The 20,206-nt window shown below is 44.5% G+C and overlaps 1 protein-coding gene and 1 long non-coding RNA gene across 3 annotated transcripts in view; one reads left to right on the top strand and one right to left on the bottom strand.

Moving 5' to 3' along the window:
• Nucleotides 1–17,571, bottom strand: part of LOC130543833 (uncharacterized) — a 34,494-nt gene extending 16,923 nt beyond the window's left edge. Inside the window, exons 1-2 of one of the 2 annotated variants that reach the window (XR_008959494.1) lie at nt 17,274–17,571; nt 12,204–12,282 (exon numbers count right to left, since the gene is read on the bottom strand). This is a non-coding gene — a long non-coding RNA (uncharacterized LOC130543833). The remainder of the gene's footprint in view (nt 1–12,203; nt 12,283–17,273) is intronic. The other variant, XR_008959492.1, reaches the window with a different exon arrangement.
• Nucleotides 1–20,206, top strand: part of LOC125281422 (dual oxidase 1-like) — a 233,379-nt gene that overhangs the window by 162,018 nt on the left and 51,155 nt on the right.

Here is a 20,206-nt window from a genome sequence, read left to right as displayed (position 1 = left end):
CGGAATGCCCACAGCTCTAGGAAGTAAGGTAAGATGGCATTCGTTCATTGAACAAACACAAAAGAATGTCTCTGTGTCAGAGATTCTTCCAGGCCCTGAGGATACAGGAGTGATACAAAACACAAAAAACCATGCCCTGAGGAAGCTTATATTCTGGCAGTAGGAGGCATTCAGTAAATGAGAAAACCAAGAGGAAAGGCTAATGGGGAATGCCCAAACAGGCAGTATTCAATTCTGACCAGGGAAGTACACCTTGCTGATAAGATGACATCCGAGCAAAGATCTGAAACAGGTAAGGAAGAGAAACACATGGACATTTGGGGGTAAAGAAATAAGCCATATGGACATTTGGGAGAAATTTGTTCCGGGCAGAGGGATTGGACCGTGCAAACTCCTTATGAGCAAGTCTGGCATGGTCAGGAAACAGCGAGAAGGCCCTTGAGTCTACAGCGAAGGGGGAGAATTGCTGCAGGTGAGGTTAGAAAGCGGGTAGGGTAAAGGCTGGCAGGTAGGTGGGGCCTGAGGCCATTGTAATGAGTTCCACAACTGGGAAGCTATTTGAGGGTGCAGAGTCATATTTTTAAAGCATCACTCCAGCTGCTCTTCTGAAGAGACTCTGGCAGGGATTGGGGGGGGGGGGAGTAGGTCACAAGTGTGGAAAGGGGAAGACCATTTCTGAGAATAACTGCACTAATCTGCGTGAGGATAATGGGAGCATCAGCAATACCAGCACAGGCAGTGAGAAGAGGCCAATGACTCTGGATATATTTGAAGGTAGAGCCAATAAACTCGGGTTTTGGCCTAAATAACGGAAGGCTGACGTTATCATAAGATGATTTCATGATTCACAGCAAACATTTTCCTTCTTTCTGTTTCTTTGGTATATTTTCTTCCTGGTATTCCAATCAAAACACAAATTGTATTAAAAGCAAGAAACTTTAAAATCTCAATCCTATTTTTATTGGTTCTTCATGATGATTCTTTGTAGTAGACTGCAAGAATGCAGAGTTTTCCTCTCCTAGCAAGAGATGTCTATTTCTCTATTTGCATCAGAGAGGCACGGAGCTTGTTCTGGTCAATGTGACATTAACAAACGTGAAGCAAGCACGAGTTTGAAAAACCTTATGCACCAGCTAAGCTTGGAACCCTATGGCCAACATCGAAAGGAGCTCAAGATAGCCTGCAAGCATGGAGTGCCCTGGTCAACAGCGTGCCAACCAAAAGACACGTAAATGAGGCCATCTACCACCAGCCGATGTGAGAGGCATGTGCAAGCCTAAACCAGAACTGCCCAAGAAACCCAGAAAATTGTAAGCAAAATGACTGGTTGTTTTGTTACGGCACTTAGCTTTGGGATGGTTTGTAATGCAATCTGTTATGCAGCACAAACTAACTGATACACTCTTCAACAACTACATTTTTTTCTAAAAGGACAGAAAGAGCAAAAGGGGAAAGAAGGAGGGACAGAGGAGCTTTCAAATGGGGTTTTTTGGTTTAAGGCTTTTTCTTTTTCTTTTTTTTTTTTTTAAGATTTTATTTATTTATTCGACAGAGATATAGACAGCCAGCGAGAGAGGGAACACAAGCAGGGGGAGTGGGAGAGGAAGAAGCAGGCTTCCAGCAGAAGAGCCTGATGTGGGGCTTGATCCCATCACGCCGGGATCACGCCCTGAGCCCAAGGCAGACGCCCAACTGCTGTGCCACCCAGGCGCCCCATGGTTTAAGGCTTTTTCTTAAAAAAGGGATTCTAATACCTTTCTTTGCTATTTTGATTACCCATAATATCACACTTTTTTCCTCCACACACCTGTGAAAAAAAGTTAAGTGGAGCAAAACTAGGAAACAAGATAAAAGTCAGATTGTTTCGTATTTGAATTTTCTACCAATTTGGAAAAAAATTAAGCTCAAGATTTACGTCAATTTATAACTCACAGGAGAAAAAACTGAGCAATTCATTGAAAAACAAAAAACAAAACCCCTTGTTGGCATCCTTGGGCACGTGCCCGTATTTGATTGATGACCGTCTAGAAGCTGGAGCATTCTGTCAGACTCTGAGCCATCTGGTCTGTGTCCGAGACCGCCACAGCGCCTCGCACCACGTTCTTTCCCCTCCATGCCTGACGTCTGCCTTAGGTTCTGCAGAAGCGGTCAGGACACCCATACATTCCTCTCTGCATCCTCTTCTGTATACCTGACCCTACAGCAGCCCACATCCCCCACCATCGTGCACCATCAGTTATCTCCCTTTAGTCAGCCTGCAAACAGTAAATGCAGCCTGTAAAGCCCTCCCCTGACCACGCTACGCCTTGAGTTACAGTCCCCTGTCTTCACCATCAAACTTTCTAAAAGGGTATTCTTGTGTGTAGCCTCCAGTCTCACCCCCACTCACTCCATCTCTCTGCTGGCTTAGGATCCCACCACTCACCTAGATTTTTCTTTCAGTGCTCAGTGACAAGCTCCTTGATGCACTACCACTTCCTAATCCAGCTGCCCCACAACTTTTGCATTCTTAAACATTGCCGACATTTCATTCCTTGAAATTCACTCTTCTCTGGCTTTCTGTGACAAACTGCTTTCCTGGCATCGAAGCCCCTTCCCAGCTCCACACACTGCTCCTTTATCTGCCCAATAAAAGAAGCAGTTACCCCAAATCCTTAACTGTCACTCTCTCTATGAAGAACACATCCCTTGGCAACAGCATGATTGCACCTCTCTTCTCCCACGCTCCCATTCCTACATTTTTACTGCCCAGCCAGAACCCACATCTGGGTGTCCCACGGGCACCACAACTCAGACTGCCCAAAGCTGCACTCATCCTCCTACCTCCCGAACCTGGCTCCCCTCCAGAGTTCCCACAACTGTTGTGGCAGTTTATGAACCAGACTCAACATTCTGAAAGCCTATGTGCATCCCTATGCCCACGGCAGCATTACTAAAATAGCTGAGATATGGAAGCAGCCCAAGTGTCCATCAACAGAAGAAGAAGTGGTACATACGTACGAGGGTATATTACTCCATACCATAAAAAAGTACGAGATCTTGATATTTATAACAGCATGGAAGTACCTAGACGGTATTATGCTAAGCGAAATAAGTCAGAGAAAGACAAGTGCTGTATGATTTCACTCACATGTGTAATCTAAAAAAAACAAAACAAGTGAATAAGCAAGCAAACAAAAAGCAGAATCAAACCTATAAATACAGAGAACGAACTGATGGTTGTAAGAAGGAAGGGGGTAGAGGGATGGGTGAAATGGGTGACGGGGAGTGGGAGGCACAGGCTTCCAGTTATGGAGTGAACGAGTCACGGGGATGAAAGGCACAGCATATTGAATACAGTCAGTGCTACTGTAATAGTGCTGTACGGGGACAGATGGCAGCTACGCTTGTGATGAGCCAATCACTACGTTGTACATCGGAAACTAACGTGATACTGTGTGTCAACTCTACTCAAGTAAAAGAAAGATTTTTTTATAAATAAGACTGAGGTAGAAATAAGTGTGCTAACATGTAAGGATTTCCAAAATAGACTACATAAAACATATAAGAAGGTGATGACGGCAGCTAATATTTACTGAGCACATATTATGTGCCATACTCTGTCCTGAAATCCCAGGATACATGTTAACCTGTTTGAGGCTGACAGGAGAAAGCTGAGTCAGAGAGAGGTGAAGTCACTTGACCAAGGAGCAACAGCTGGGAGAACAGCGCCAGGAGCCAAACCCAGTCTAGCTCCCCAGGCTACACTATCCTGTCGCCTAAATACAGAACAGACTGTGCAGAGTGACATTATTGGCTTGATTTTTCAAGGAATATTTTACACAGGTATATAAGAGATAAAAATCACATCTCTTCAAGTTACACTGAGCCAGAGATCAAGTCTCCCTCAGGTCTTTCCATTAAGAAACACAATATAAAGTACAAATGGGGCCCTAATTTGGTTGGTTCCTGAAACTGAGCCAACCACTGGCTCCTCTTTGCAATCATGATATAGATAAATTAATATGACCCTGACCAATCAACATTTTCCTGTGCTCATTCTTTTCTGGCAACTGGCAGATCTATCTCCACATTTTGTCAAAATCAGGGGTACTTTTTTTTTTTTTAAGACAAAGAGAAACTGTGTGCACACCAGGGAGGGGGGCGGTGGAGAGCAGGAGCAGAGGGAGACTGAGAGAGAGAATCTTATGCAGGAGCCCAGCACAGAGCTCATGCGGGGCTCAATCTCACAATCCTGAGATCATGACCTGAGCCGAAATCAAGAGTCAGACGCTTAACCAACTGAGCCACCCAGCCATCCCAGGGGTACTCTCTAATATATCTGCTTCTTGCCTCTTCCTGAAATTTGGGGTAACACAGCAAGTCCACCTCCATACTGTTACAAGCTTGGGCTGCTGTGTGGGTCCCTCTACATGGCCCCACAGCAGTCTAGCTTTCCTGTCCCATGGCCTGCAGTGTTCCCAGCCTGTCTTCTCATCACTGCTTGTTGCCACAATAAGGACAGACACGGGCCACATGTGCCCACCTTCTGCAAAACCTGCTTCTGCCACGGCTTCCACAGCTACTCATTTCGCTTCTCCAGCACCACTTCTTTCTCTTACCTCTTCCCTTTTCTGTCTCCAGTCACTGCTAAGAATTGGGGCAAAGGATCACACTTTTTATAAAGTAAGCCAAAAGAAAAGAAACGCTTTACAAAGAAAGGTCCTGAAGTTCAACTCAGGTCACTCCCTTGCTCGTCCCCCCCCTGGGGCTCCCCATCTCACCTTAGTTAGAGGAAAATCCCAAATCCTCAATGAGACCTACAAGCCCCACCTGGTCCTACCCTTTCCTCTCCCACCCACAACTCCTCCAACTCTACTGACTTCCATTAGATTCTCAAGCCTATTTATGACTCAGAGCCTTTGCACTTACTGTTCCCTCTGTTTGGAACACTACTCCCATAAATAACCACCAAGCTATTCCCTGCTTAACCCGATCTTGACTCTAACCCCTTTTCAGAGAGGCCTTCCCTGACCCTGCTGCCTAGACCAGCGTACACATACCCCATCAAGCTTCATTTTTCTATAATCATTACCTGAAATTATACATTTACTTGTTATTTATTGTCCATCTGCCCGAATGAATGAAAAGCTCATTAAACTGGAGGTTTACTTGGCACACAGCAAATCCTCAGTATCTACCTGTGGAATGACTTAAAAAAATGTATACTAACACAGATAGAATTCAAAGAGTGGCAAATCCATTTATTACAAGGAAAACCCTTACTTCCCTCAAATTAGATAAATCCTCAAATATAACTCCCACAGTCTTAAGTAGAACTTATAAAACGTCATGTAAAGTTTTCTCAATGCCCGAGGATTATCAACACAAAAGTCAATGCCCTTGTGATATATACATGGGCATGAGCAGAAATACGAGCAGTACTATTTTGTGTGGGAATGTATCAGAAAGCCTTTCCAGAACTACTTTCTCAGGAATATATGAGCCAGAATGAGATTCCGTTTCTAGGAACGGGGCAAATGATATCCAGGCCGGCCAAGCAGAGTACCCCATCTCCCATGGGAATGGGCCCATGACCCAAGTAAAGCCAATCAGCATGGTCTCAGGACCTGGGGCCCTAGAGGAGCCACACTCTTCTCAAGGGTCACTAGCTTTCAGGGACCATCTCTCCTGCACCTGGAAGAGTCAGCCTGAGAACGAAGGAAAACCACAGAAAGGAAACAAATGGACATAGAACCAAGAGTGGAAGGAGTATTTTTCACCAAGAGGGAGGTCAAAAAAGAGAGTGGAGGTGAGAATGAGTGAGTGTCCTGGACTCCACTTACATCCCTATCAACAGTCATATGTACTTAAAGCCAAATGTTCCCCTACAGTAGTTGTGTGTATCATTAAATCTCCCCCTTTTAAGTTAGTTTGAGTTTCTGCCACTTGCAACCAAGAGTCCTCACTCATATAAATATGCTCAACATATACAGCTGACCCTTGAACAATGCAAGGATTGGGGCTGTCTGCTCCCTCCATGCAACTTTTGACTCCCCCAAAACTTAACTCATAACAGCCTACTGTTGACCAGAAGCCTCACCAATAACATAAACAATTAACACATATTTTGTATGTATGTAATATGCACATGATATGCTGTATTCTTACAATAAAGTAAGCTAGAGAAAAGAAAAGGTTATTAAGAAAATCATAAGGAAGATAAAATACATTTACAGTCCTGTACTGTTATTATAAAAAAAAAATCCACATAGAAGTAGACCCATGCAGTTCAAACCCGTTGTTCAAGGGTCTATTGTACTATCACCCTGGTGGAGCAGAATGATTTTTAGGAGGAAAAAAAAAAAACCTCAGCTGGTTAAAAACACACAGAGCTGCTTGCCAGGGGCTGGAGGGAGGAGGGAATGAGCGACTGCTTAATGGGTACAGGGTTTTCTGTTGGAGTGATAAAACTGCTCTGGACCTAGACAGAGGTGTGGTGATTACACAGCACTGCAAATGTTCTGAATGCCAGTGAATTGTTCACTTGAAAATGATTAATTTTATACTATGTGAAATTTACCTCAATAAACAAAATTTTAAACGTGAAAACAATGCTGCAATGCATTTCTTAATCGCCTTTAAGTAAACCCATCATCATTTCCTACAAAAGGAAATTAAGTCAAATGATATGTACATTTTTTAAGACCATTGGCACATACCAACAAATTACTTTCCAGAGAGATCACACCAAATCAGAATCCTATCAAAGGTGTATTGGAAAGCAAATACGGATAACCGGGAGGAATCATTAAGGGAAGAAACATACACAACAGCAACTTTGCTAAAATCATCGGTAGATACTTTTTTATTTGTAAGTTTATATATCCTAGATAACTGAAGTGACATTTAAAACATTGGTTCTTGTCATTTCTTCATTTGTGACATATATATGTATATTTTAAACATCTGTTCTAATTTCTCCTATTAATATGTAGGAGCTCTCTATGTACTGAGGTTATAACTACATCCTCTCCTATAAATTTCAAATATTTTTCCAGTTCGTTATTTACTTACTTCGGTTAAAATGATGTGTCTGTTTGGGTACATATTTATTTAAGGAGCAGGAAGAGAGGAATGGAACCATTCTTTCCAAAATAAATAGCTGCAACCTGACACACACACACACACACACACACACACACACACACACACGAGGTGATATTTTACTTCTACCCCGAAGTTCAGCACAAGTTCTACTACATCAGCCGAACTAACCCAAACACATCCTTATCTCATCAGATATGAAGTCCATGGAAAATAGAGGTCTACAGTTTGTTCCAGAAATATGACCAGACATAAATAAAACACGTTAATCCCTTTAAAAAGTTGTAACGAAGCAACATAGGTCATCTGTTCCCCTCTCTTCCATGCTGTCTTAAAAATACTAAAAAAGATCTCATTGAAAGAATTTTTACTACTTATAACCAGTCCTTTTGGGGGGACAGTGATTCACTTTTGGTTTCTGTATATTTAAAATTTTACAATAGTGTCTCTGCAATTTTGTTTCCATAAAAGAAGCCTCACCCAAGGCTATCCTTACCCACAGCCCTCTGGTCCGTCTGCCCCTCTCCCCGGACCTCTTTTTCCAACCTCTTCTCCATTTTGTCCACACAAATAGTCCTTTCTTACAGCTGTTCCCCTTGGGATCAGACGGTAGGTCTGATAATGAGTGCACATACACAAGGGAGAAGGTTAGGGGGCTCCTTCAAGAGGCCTTAATTCTCGGTCTCAAATCACTACTTTAATGACGGGAACATCTGGCTTGTGAAAACAATCTTTGGTGCAGGAAAGCTTTTAGAAATTTTTCAAAACATCAGGTGGCTGCTACTCCCCCACAGACTTACATCCGTCTATTTGGAAATCACATTTTGGGTTTGTTTGCTTTTTTAATAGTTATTTATTCTAGACTTGGATTGCAAGTTCTGGCATCCCCAACACTGTGTATAGCCCCTGGCACCTATTCTGTCTGGATAAAAAATAACTGCTAAATGAACTAGGGAACTCTGGAGCCAGCTGCCTGGGTTCAAGTCCTGACTCTGTCACTTACCAACTGCGTAACTTTGAACAAGATTCTTATCCTCTCTGTGTCTCATCTGTAAAATGAGGATAATAATATTACCGATCCCATTTGGGAGGATTACATGAGTTAATCCATGTAAAAGTATTTCTGGCAGTGTTTGGCACCTGGAGAGTGCTGATTAGATGCTAATTACTACGATTACAAATAAGGAAGTATGTTACCAAAAGGAATCAAGATGAACAAGAAGCTCTTCATGTTCTCAGTGTATTTATCAACTAGTAGGTGATATCCTGCAGACACAAAGCCAAAGGCCATCAACGCCAAACGCAAAGTTCCAAATGCTGTGGGAATTCTGAGGAAATAGCATTTCAGGGCGGAGGGATAGATCGAGTTTATGTGGAAGATGGAGTGTGCTCGTGCTGTCTCCCGGAAGGGTTTTAGATGGTAGGATGGGCAACACCTTCTGGGAAAGGGACGGTGTGTCACTTTGGGCTCCCGGAGAAGTAGACACCAAGACAGGATTACACATGTAGGAGACTGACTGGGGGAACTGCCTGTGAAGGGAAAGGGGAGAGCCCTGAGAAGGCCGGGAGAGGATTCAACCACAGTGCAGGTCTGACCCCCTGCGAAGGGGAGGGGGATGGAAGGAGGGTTGGGGAGGAAGAGTCTCAGACTCCAACTCAGTCCTGAGAAGGTCTTGACCACACCCATGCGGAGTCCTCAAGCCAAAGTCACCCTTCAGAGGCATGTGGCTCTTGCATGAGTGGACCACATTAGTACTCCTGCTTGCTCAGTAACTGCAAGTAACCCAAGAGAAGCCTAGCTTTGGCTAAGCTTTGCTGGTGAATCAGAGAGCAGCAGCTGGAGCTATTAGTCAGTCACAATCCCCACAGCAGAGACCTGAGTGGCACATTCTCACGGCTCCCACGCTTGGGCACAGACAATGTCACTAGTACCTATGTGTCCTTCAAACCATGGTTGAAGTTCAGTGAATATGTGCCATCACTTAAAATCAAACACAAGACAACATCAAAGGGCTCCTTATCTTTTAAGCTAAACAATGGTTGCAATAGCGAAATTACGTATTTACTGTTAAAAATTACAACTACTTTTAAAATATCCCTCAGATGTGGTTTCAGTTTCTAAAAAAATATAAAAGACATAAAAATGGTTATGAAAATCTCTTTTGTAAAAATCACAGTTAAAAACTTGAAATGGGCATTCAGAACTAAGTCAGAAACAAAGCCTAAGAATCTAAAAGGTAAGTCCTTTCTGAACTGGTAGCTTAAGGCAGCAGATTGATCCAATGAGAATATTAGAAAACATTTTGCAAAAGCACATCTTATGTGAGGTTAAACCGCATTCAAGGCAAAAATGGAGAAGATCAAAATTACCCCTAACCACTAGAGCCACACCCAGGACAGACGGTCACACAGTTGAGAGACACGAAAGAAAGAAGACCACTGAGAACACAGCACTTCCCTGGGCCCGCCTGCTGCACTCTGGGACACATGGTCACTGAGTGGAAGGCCCGACAATATGTGCACTACCTGAACTGTCCTCGTTTTATATATATACATTCCCCGGCTTCTGGCCCAGTACTGAATGCATAAGTTAAATGCATTTATGAGGGGATGCATGGCACAGGAGAGGGAACAAGACATCCTCAGTTCCTATCACCTCACCAGCAAGAAAACTGGCTCAGCAGTTGGTTGACTCTACCTCTTACCTTCGCAGAGAAAACGCAAGCCATGGTGTGAGAGCTCCCTCCACATCTAGGACCCCATTCTTAATTCCTCCAAGTGGCCTTAGCGGAAGCAGTGTCCCTCTTGTCAAGCCTGATCTCCCGTCCCACACTTTTGATCCCACTGAAGACCCCGCCTTTCTCCATTTGTATTCCCTTTCTCTGCACTGTTTCTTCAATTTTGCTCTTTTATTAGTTCCTTCTTCTACATATATCTACACGGAAATTTGCTCAGCTCTTAAAAAATATGAGAAGCATATCCACACGTATGCACCCACCCACCCATCCTTGATCTGGGATTTCCCCCTCTCTTTCAGGCATATTAATCTGTATTCTTTCCATCCCATGACCCAGAAATAGGACTCAAGCTAACTAAAGCAAAAACAGGGTGTTACTGGCACCTGCGACCGAGACGCTCAGGGGTGGAGATGGCACAGACATGGGGAACCTCTCAGCTCACACAGGTCCAGTGCGCTCGTCTCACCCTCCATCTCTCTGCCCCACTTCCCTCTGATTATGAATTCAATTTGTGGTGGGTTCCCTCTACTCTGGGGAAAGATGAACGCTGGCAGCCCGTGCTACACCCTCAGGGTTTGCAATCCAAAAGGAAGGAAGCTCTCACTTTCCCGGGACCCATGTTTCAAAATCAGGGAGTCTGACACTCTCGGGCCACTCACCAAGGGGACACGTCAGATTTGGCTCCTATTCTCTACCTACATCTTCCCGGTTCCCAACATCTACACACATCACAGGATAAAAGCCATTGTACACGTAACTCCGTGGTGGCCACACCATGACCTTCACACAAGTTCCTCTCTCTGCAGTCCTTTTATCCCCGACTTGTCCACTGGGAAAACCCCGTATTCATCATTCCAAACCCACCTCGAGCCTCATCTCCCTCAGGAAGAAGCACTGGCGACTCTCCAAGAGGCCTCTCTGCTGTGCCTCCTCTGCACCGTGCGTGTGGCCACCTCTACGGTTTCACCCGCTCCACCGAGGCACTAACACCTTCATGGGAAATGTAGTTGCTTCTGTGTCTACCTCTCCTATTAAACCAGAGGTCCCGGGCTTCTGCCTTATTCATCTCTGAACACACACCCCTCCTGAGCAAACAGACAGACAGACACACACACACGCACTCACTCATACACTCTTGAAAAAAATGTCTGTGGAACTGAAACTTTTTTTTTTAAAGATTTTATTTATTTATTCGACAGAGATAGAGACAGCCAGCGAGACAGGGAACACAAGCAGGGGGAGTGGGAGAGAAAGAAGCAGGCTCATAGCGGAGGAGCCTGATGTGGGGCTCGATCCCATAATACCGGGATCACGCCCTGAGCCAAGGGAGACGCTTAACCGCTGGGCCACCCAGGCGTCCCGGAACTGAAACTTTTTAAAATCCAAAGACAGCATAGTTGTCTACCACATTTACAGATTACTAATTTTACAGTACAATAACATATTCCTCCTTTAAAGCATAATTTAAAAACTTAAATTGAATCAATTTGCTATTTTGATAGTCAATTTTTTAAATAAACAATTCTCTACAGTTTTATCTATGGAAAGATCAGTACTCTAAACAGCCAGTAAAAGTATTTACGCCCAACTGCAAGTAAAGCACTTACAAACAAAATAAAAATACAAATTACAAAAGTTTAGGTCAAAATATTCTGGGCCGATCAATTAGCTGTTTTCCCAGAATAAAAGGAAGAAGTCAACCATTTTCAGTTGTCCCAAACAAACCATCTGAGCTCGACTGGACTTTTATCCTAGGTTCACCCTTCTCTCTTCAGAACTCCAGACATCCCCGAGCCCTCGAGGCAGGGATTGGTGTATGTGTGATACACATATCTGTGTCCAAAGTCCATCTTACATCTTAGAAGCTACAGATATAAAATGTCAGTAATTGATGAAAAATTAGCAAAGGGAGCCTTATGGCAAAATGACTTTGCTTCAAACAAGGTTGAATGAGAGAGACAAAATAAGACTGGCTGAGGAGCCTGAAATGACACCTCAGGCTCTGCTCTGGTTGTAGAAGGTCCTTTGGCACTAACGTCCATGCAAATATTTTACCACCTGCTAGGCCCGCCAAGGGCACAGAGAGGCCAATGAACAGCAAAACACAAAAGGAGTCTTTTTATCTTCTGCCATGCTGAAATCGGATATAGCCTCAAGTCTCCCTAGAAGAATCTAGTAAAACAGACCAGGAAGAGAACAGCACAAGTCAAAGCAACATTTTTGGGAGACACGCAAAAACTCTAGGGCTTTTGGTCACATATTAACATTCACTGTGGTGGGTAAATATATTTTCTGATATATAAATATACTTTTGAGTCAAATAACTAGCAGAGGCATAACATGGGCTTTATAATCAGGAATCCCAGCTCTGCCACTTACCGACTGGGTGCTCACAGCCAAGTAGTTACGCTCGCTGGGCCTCAGTTTCTCATCTACAGGTTGAGGGTAGGAACACGACCTGCATCAGAGGTTGTGGGAAGATCTGATGGAACCATGATGACAATAAACAACCATACCACAGCTTTCTATCCTTTTATTAAGTTCCAGACCCCATGTCCAACAACCTCCTAGACGTGTCCACTTGGATCTTGCCCTTTTCTCAAACTCAACACCCCTAACACCAAATTCACCTTCCCCTATCATTAGCCAGGATCTCCTCCTAACTCCTCTGGCCCTCTCCCTGACACTCCCGTTCTCCAAAATGCCTACCGCCAATTATCAAATTACACGAATGTGTTTATTGCCACTCGGACTACAGTGGAAACGGTCGTCTCAATCCTTGCTGCTGGCAGGCTCATTGGGAGCAACACTTAGGGAAGAGCACAGTGAATCAAGTCAGAAACACATTCAAACCCAGCCATTTGACTTCAATGGACTCTGTCCTAAGGAAATAACACAAAATATAGAAAAAGCTGCTTCCCAAGATGTTTTGAGTGGTATTCATATCAGAGAAAAAAGTACAAAAGAAAGAGAGAAAGGAAGGAAACAATTTAACAATCCAGGAAAGGGTAAGCTAACTTACAGTACACAATTTCGACAAATGTTTGTAGTTAATAAAAATGAGAGGGGAAAAAAATGAGAGGAACATGCTAATAATAAAATAAGTTTAAATGGCAACATTTAAAATTGTAATTGAACTTGTCCCTACCTAAAGCAACAGATGCTTTAAAGGAAATATACCAAAATGTTCCATTTTACTCTGTCAATATAGAGAGAGTATTTGTGAGAAACTGTTCTCTCTTCTGTGTCTCCAAATATTTGGCCCAAGCCCGATGTCACTTGATTTGCCTGGACTATGGCCTCTTATCCCAGAACTCTTCTCCTTCAGACTGATCACTCCTCGCCTGGCTTCTACAAACCTCTTTCATTATTTCACTTAGGCAACCACGAGCTCCTGCTGCATTGGTCCTTTGAAATCGCACCCCCTCCCCTCCATTCATGCAGCATCTTAGTTCAGACCTTCGTCATTCGTCTCTTCCCTTGCTGCCAGCAGTGTCACCTGTCCCGTCACCCCCCAATCCAATTTCCTGGCCTTGCTAACAGGCAGGCAGCTCTCAAATCTTATCATTTGACCTACTAAGAGTTCTTCAAGCGGGCCCTCTCACCTGCAAGGTAAGATACAAGCTTCCAACTCAGACAAACGAGACCTTTTCTGATCTGGCCCCCAAACTGCCTCAGCTTCTGCCCGTCCGGCCACCACTCCTCTCCCCCCACCAAGATCCCCCAGTCCAACTCATTCTCCTGCCCCGACCCCTGGCCTATATAGCACTCTAGTCACGCATCTGACACTGTGAACACCCTCAGGGCAAGAATTCTCGCACCGCATCTCATGACCAACATCACCTTGTGACTCCCTCACTGGACTGGAGGAGGAGCAGCCTGGTGTTCCTCACCTTTCTACATCGTTGCCACGTGTATTTCCACTACCAGCTCCCATCTCCCCTTGCCTGAACTGTCTTCCTGCTGCCCCTCCCAAATTCTAACTTTGCTCTGTCCAGTGTGCAGCCACTAGCCATATATAGATACTGAGCTCTTAAAAAGCAGCTAGTTTGAAATGAGACGTGCTATAAGTGTACAAAGCACACTGGATTTCAAAGACTTGGCATGAAAAACAGAACGTAAGATATATTAATATCCTGTATTGATTACCTGTTAATATGATACAGATTAGATCTGCAGGATTAAATAAAATGTATTATTAAAATTAATTTCACCGGTTTCTTTTTACTTTTTTAAATAAAAGCCACACATGTGGCTCAGTAGTCTAGCCATCCTTCAGGGACCAGCACGAGTAAAACTCCTTCAAGACGCCCTTCTGTTTGTGCCATTCTTAATGATCTTTTTTGACCCCTTGAAACCCTATAATGGAGTCCAACATATAAGCCACTATCTAATTACATACCATACTATATGCTTACTATTACATCAATTCTTCTTGCTACATCAATACCATTTCTATATGGGGATTTGTAGTGGGTACCCAACTTTTAATTAAGCATGTAATCTTTGCTGGAGCAAGATAGCAATGCACAGAATTTTTTTTGGTTTCTGGTTTGTTTTATTTACTCATTTACTCTTCCATTGATGATTTCAACCATGCAGGGAGAAATGGAAGTCTGGGGACCTAATAGCTCTTTGTTCTACCTGCAATTAACACAATACATATAGGCCATTTAGTCCGTAGCTTGGCCCCATGTAAGGTCTGTCTGTGCCTCAGTCTCCCTCCTTGTCAAATAAAGTTAATAATTTCAGGCCAATCTACAATATGTAGCCAGATTAAAGTAGCTAAGCAAGTTCTAAATGGAGCCATTACCATGAATGTGTGTCTCTCAGCCAATTGTCTTAAACACAGACTAATTTCCATAGAGAGAGAACAAATTCATAGCAATTATCAAAATATAAAGGGTGGTGTGGGAAAGTACCTATCAAAATACTTGTCCTAGCCTATTAATGATGGGATGCAAGTAATGGCAGAGGAAACTTTACATGCCTGCTGAAAGCTGAAGTAGTTCATACATCATACTTGGAATAACCTTTACAAGGTAGACATTACCAGACCCATTTGACAGAGTAAAGAAACTGAGGTTCAAAGACAGGCTAAGTAACCAGCCAAAGTGATGCAGCCACAGGCTGCAAATCCAGATCAATGGTATCATCTTTGTATGTAAAAAAGAACATCTTTATTATCGCTTGAAGACGAAACAGGTGAAAAGCAAGAGTATTACATAAATATGCAAATAAAAATACAACAATAATGTCCATTCATTTCCTTCAAATAGTTTTCTTGATCTTAGCTAATTCCTGTCTTTCAGATCAGGAGGCCATTTTTTCTAAGTAGACTTTTAAGTAGCAAATAAATAGTGTATATTACGTGTCAGGAACTAGGACCTTAACGAACTGTTTTTCTTTAAAGTCTTTACACCACAGTTGTTAGCGTAAGTTTACATTAGACATGACTAGAATTCCTCGACACATTTACAAAAACGTAGTCCCTACGGATAAAGATTGCAAAAATAAAGTACACTGGGTCATTCCATAAACAAATGCATCTACAAAAAACAACCTAATATCAAAGAACCTCTCTATGGTACAAAACTGAAGTCATAATGAGCTCAACGAAATGAAGAAAGAAAGTTCCTCAAAATAAGATACTGCACCTTAAAGTGAAACCACAATTACAGAGCCTTGAAAACGAACTATTTTCTCAGAATGGTAACAATGTAACAATCTCTGAGAAGCCAAACTGATCTAGGTTTGATTCTGCCTTTACAAAATGGAGCGAACTTAATCCTGCAGACCGAGAACAAAAGTTCGAATTCTCTAGCACAGAAAAAGTCCCAGAGCATCAAATGCTTTAAAATACTGTTCAACTTTCCTTTATCAAAAATGTCCCTGCAGTAGGTGTTAATCAGTCACTACTAAGAACTCTGCACAACGCAACCTGTGTGTGCATGAGATTTTACTACAGGGAGGAGACACTTCAGTTTACCAAGGACACCACGCTTCACTTTCAAAAGTCTTGAAAACTAAAACTAATCCCTCTTAACAGTAAGTAATTAATTTACATTTCATTCCAAACTGAACAAGATAGTGTAACTCTTAAGGAATCCCAGACTGTGAATAACTTGGCAAAACCAGGTGTGTGTGTGTGTGTGTGTGTGTGTGTGTGTGTGTGTGTGTGTGTTTCCTCAGAGGTACTTCGCAGGGTACAAATAGAAATAATTGGCAACTTTCAATCTCATGAGCAAGATCTTTATTTAAAATTCTCACATATAAAATGAATTCTTTTATGTCATATTTCTTCAAGTGACAGACACATTAAGACTATGTGTCCTAAATCGGGTGCTTTTTCCTCATTTTAAGAATAAAAAAGACATCTAGAGAAACAAGGTGTCCTTTTCTCAGCCCCTCAAAACACTACAGACAGCACAGGTGTTTGGTCCTTCACAAAAGTTAAGACTAAGTAGGGAAGAAAATAGAAAACAAAACACAGCTCAGCAAGGCAGAGATCACATGCAGCAGGTGACAGGAAGCCTCGTGGACACTTCACAGCCACAAGGATGAGCTTCATCTCAGGTCAACAGCGGGCCCCCCTGGGCTCCACAGAACCTCCACCCCGCAGTCCATAAAAACGAAAGAAGGCAAATAACTATCACTGCCATCCTGGCAATAAAGCAGCAGCCGCCTCCTTGAACCCAGGAAAGCCACCCCTTCCTCCGACAGGAGGAGACCCTTCACACCAAGGACACGAAGAAACCCAAGCAGCCAGACCCAAAATAAAAATAAAAAGAGGAGCATAGGAAGAGAGATGACAGCTAAATTAAATTTATCCTGGGAGCGCTCCGAGGCTCAGTGTATTTGAAGACTCCGACGAAAAGTAAAAATAAAATTTAAGGGCAGGGGGCCCACAAAAGAGATGACAGTTCAATTAAGTCTGTGCTGGGAACACTTGGAGACTCAGTCACTTAGGGCGTCAGAGTCAAAAATTAAAGTTAAAAAACGAGAGGGGAGGTGCCAGTTCAGTGTGTGTGTGTGTGTGTGTGTGTGTGTGTGTGTGTGTAGCACCAGGAGTGCAGTATTTGGTGGGGAGGGGAGAGAGTCAAGGCTCGGCCGGCCTCGAGCGTGTGTGTGTGTGTGTGTGTGTGTGTGTGTGTGTGTGTGTGTGTAGCACCTGGAGTGCAGGATTTGGTGGGGAGGGGAGAGAGTCAAGGCTCGGCCGGCCTCGAGGTGACCGGCGCGAATCCGGGGTAAGTTTACACTCTGGGCGACAGGGCAGAGCCCCAGGGCCAGAGTGCCCACTGTCGGGGAACAATGCTGGGCCGGGAAAGTAGGGTCTCACGCCACCCCCACCGCACCCCACCCCCATGCCGTCCGCATCCCAGGCCCGACCCTCGTCGGCCCACATCCGGGCAGGTGCCCCCGAGCCGGGCGCCCCACAGCGCTCCTCACCCAGCAGCGCCCGCAGGTGCTTCTAGCGCGTCAGCACGTCCTTCTTGGGGTCCAGCACCTTCTGGGGGAACTTCACATCTCCGTGGCTCCTTCAGGAGAACATCCCGCTGTGGGGAACCCGGCCCCGCCGGCGGTGCAGGAGGCGCCTGCCCCGCGGGAATCACTACATGCGGTCTGGGTCGGCGCGTGTCCCACGGGCCATTCGCCATTCTCCGCGGGGCAGCCGCCACAGCCTCTGCAACCGCCGCCACAGCCGCTGCAACCGCCGCCGCCGCTTCAACTGTGTCTCCACGAAGGAGGGGCGGGCCCAGTACGGCAAAGGGCGGGGCAGGAAGGCGGTGTCGGCGCGGAATCGACAGCCCCGCCCCCGGGAGGTGCCGGCTGGCCCTTCGGGTGCGGCGCACGAGCACGCGATTTAGTTCCGCCTCCCGAGGGCGCTCTTGGAGCGCCGAGTTGGCACCGCGAATCAGAGGCTGGGACCATGAACACTCTGTACTACAAGTCCCAGGATGCACTGCGACAGAGCCCTCCAATCAGGTTGGCGAGTCTTAGGCACCGATGGGAGTCAATGGGCTGGGTCTGAACACGTACTTCCTCCTCACCCCACTGTGTGCCGCAAGGCCCTTAGGGAAATGTAGTTCTCCAGGGAGCAAGGCGCGGTGACTTACCTTTCCAGTGTCCCCCAAGCCACTGGATGGCATCTGCCCACTCCCCCCACCACCCACCACCACCCCCACCCCTGAAGAGGTCCAGTGCTCCCAAAGCTTCACTCCTTGGGCCATACTTCCCACCGAGTTTCCTCTAGTGCCACGTGAAGCAGAACATCTCAGTAAGAAAATATCAAGGCTTTTAAAATGAAAACTTTTTTTCCTTTTGACTTCTAGATTCACACCAAGGAGGGAAGTCTCTTTGACCACGCTAAAACCAGAGGTCCAATTTCACCCTAAAATGAATGGGTTTGGCGTCAGGAAGGGCATCCCTAGACGCTGGGTGAGGAGTCCAGCCAGTCCCCTTGGTTTGTGGGGTCCAACTTCACTTGGGGTATTAGGTTCCCTTGCTCAGAGGGCTCTTCAGGATCTTGTGTCTTGCTTTGCAGGAAGTGCACGTTCTCTGTGTTATGCAAGGCCGCATAGCAATCCATTAGCTAGAACCAGAACCTAAGGGACCTGACTTTCAGACTGGTATGTTTTTTAAGGCTAGGTGCCTGTAACCTGGAGCAAAACTTTGAGATGGAAAATGGCCTGGAGATTCCTTACAAGAGATCTGTAGGATTATTTACTGGCATCCGGATCCTTTGCTGCTCCAAATTTTGACAGCATTGGAGCAAGTACTTAAGCTGGCTGTTCTGCCACCACAGCACCTTTTCCTTTTCTGCCCCAAGGCTTTCTCTAACGCTAATGGAAGCCCATATAATCTATAGCAAGTGCTGGAAGGGCAGGGAATATGGGGAAGTTCATTCTTCTAAGGGTACCCCTCCACCAAAGGGACTAGGGCCTGTAGGTAAACATCCCAACCCCTTATCCTTTGATGGAACAACTCTGAAGCATGTCCTCAGGAGGAGTGAGTCCAGTGGCCCATAGTAATGACTCATCCGAATGGGTCATCCCAATAACGGCCCAATGACACATCCTTTGTCACTATCCCTCGCTCCAGTTTTCTGTGACCACCTTCCAAATAGACTTTGGGAAGGCTCTGCTTTCGGGATTATCCAAACCAAGGCCCCCAGTCTTCTCCCCACGGTAAATGACACCACTCTTCTGGCACCTGGTTGTTCAAGACAAATACTACATATGATCCTTGACTTTTTTCTTTCCACCTCATATCCAATCATACCCATTGGCAACTAACCTTCTCCCTCTCTCCATGCTTGACCCCATGCTGCCCCCACCCCTCGCTTGGATTTCTAACAATAGCCTCTTCGCTTCCTGACTTCAGTTTCCAGAATGATCTTTTAAGATGTTATTCATGCCACAGTGCTCTCCCACTGAAAGCTTGCTGGTGGTAATAATAATCAGGGCATTTGTGAAGCATTTTCTAGGAGCTAGAATCTGTTCTGAGGCTGTCAAGTGTATTAAACTCATTTAAACCTTACAAAACCCCTGAGAGGTAGGGACCACTTTTATCATTTTGTGATTTAGAGGAAAATTGAATATATAGTTACATAGGAGTTAAACAATTTGTCACTCTCCTTAACACGTGGCCTGCTTTACACCTTCTAAGTATTCAGAGTTGATGGCAACTTTTTTATGTCGCTGCATTACCAGTGAAAATGATTTTGCTCTTTATGGTTTCTGTTTGATGCACTCTGAAGGGGAGAGAAAAACCACTTCAAATTTACCAATCTGAAGCAAATTAGGCAGAATCCCAGGGGGAAGATGCAAACTACAATAAGAGAATCTAACTGTATTGCAAATATGAAATAACTTCACTGAAGAGAGTCAGGGAGGGGGATCGAGGGGAAGGTGTTGCCCCAAGTAACTTTGGAAATGCACGGAGTCTATACTCCTAAAGGCAAAAGGAACCGCACCAAACCTTGTGCTCTGTTTGATCAACTTATTTCTCATAGGGGAAGAGTTAACGAGTTTGATGCTGTTATACCTGTATATGGAACAGAACAATTACTCTGATGGATGGTGATGATGGGAGCCAGTTTCTCATTGTTGGAGTGGGAATTTGCATGTGAGCAAGGGGAGGAAGCTGGAATGAGCCACGTGGTAATGGGATGGAGTTAGAGATATCAGTAAGAACTCATGTTTAACTCAAAGTAAGTACACATGGTAACAGATAGATATGTGTGTTTATACATGTATTTCTTTGCTCTGTCACCTTGAGACAGCCTAAAAGCAATGACACCCTCATGGCAATGAACACGCCTAGTGCCCAGATCTTGGTTTCTAATCCCACCATCCAATGAAAGGAATCAGGGATCCTTG

Source organism: Ursus arctos, unplaced genomic scaffold, assembly GCF_023065955.2.
Source record: "Ursus arctos isolate Adak ecotype North America unplaced genomic scaffold, UrsArc2.0 scaffold_16, whole genome shotgun sequence".
Taxonomy (NCBI): Eukaryota; Metazoa; Chordata; class Mammalia; order Carnivora; family Ursidae; genus Ursus; species Ursus arctos.
The sequence above is the reverse complement of the archived record's forward strand: the minus strand, read 5'-3'. Positions and strand labels throughout refer to the sequence as shown.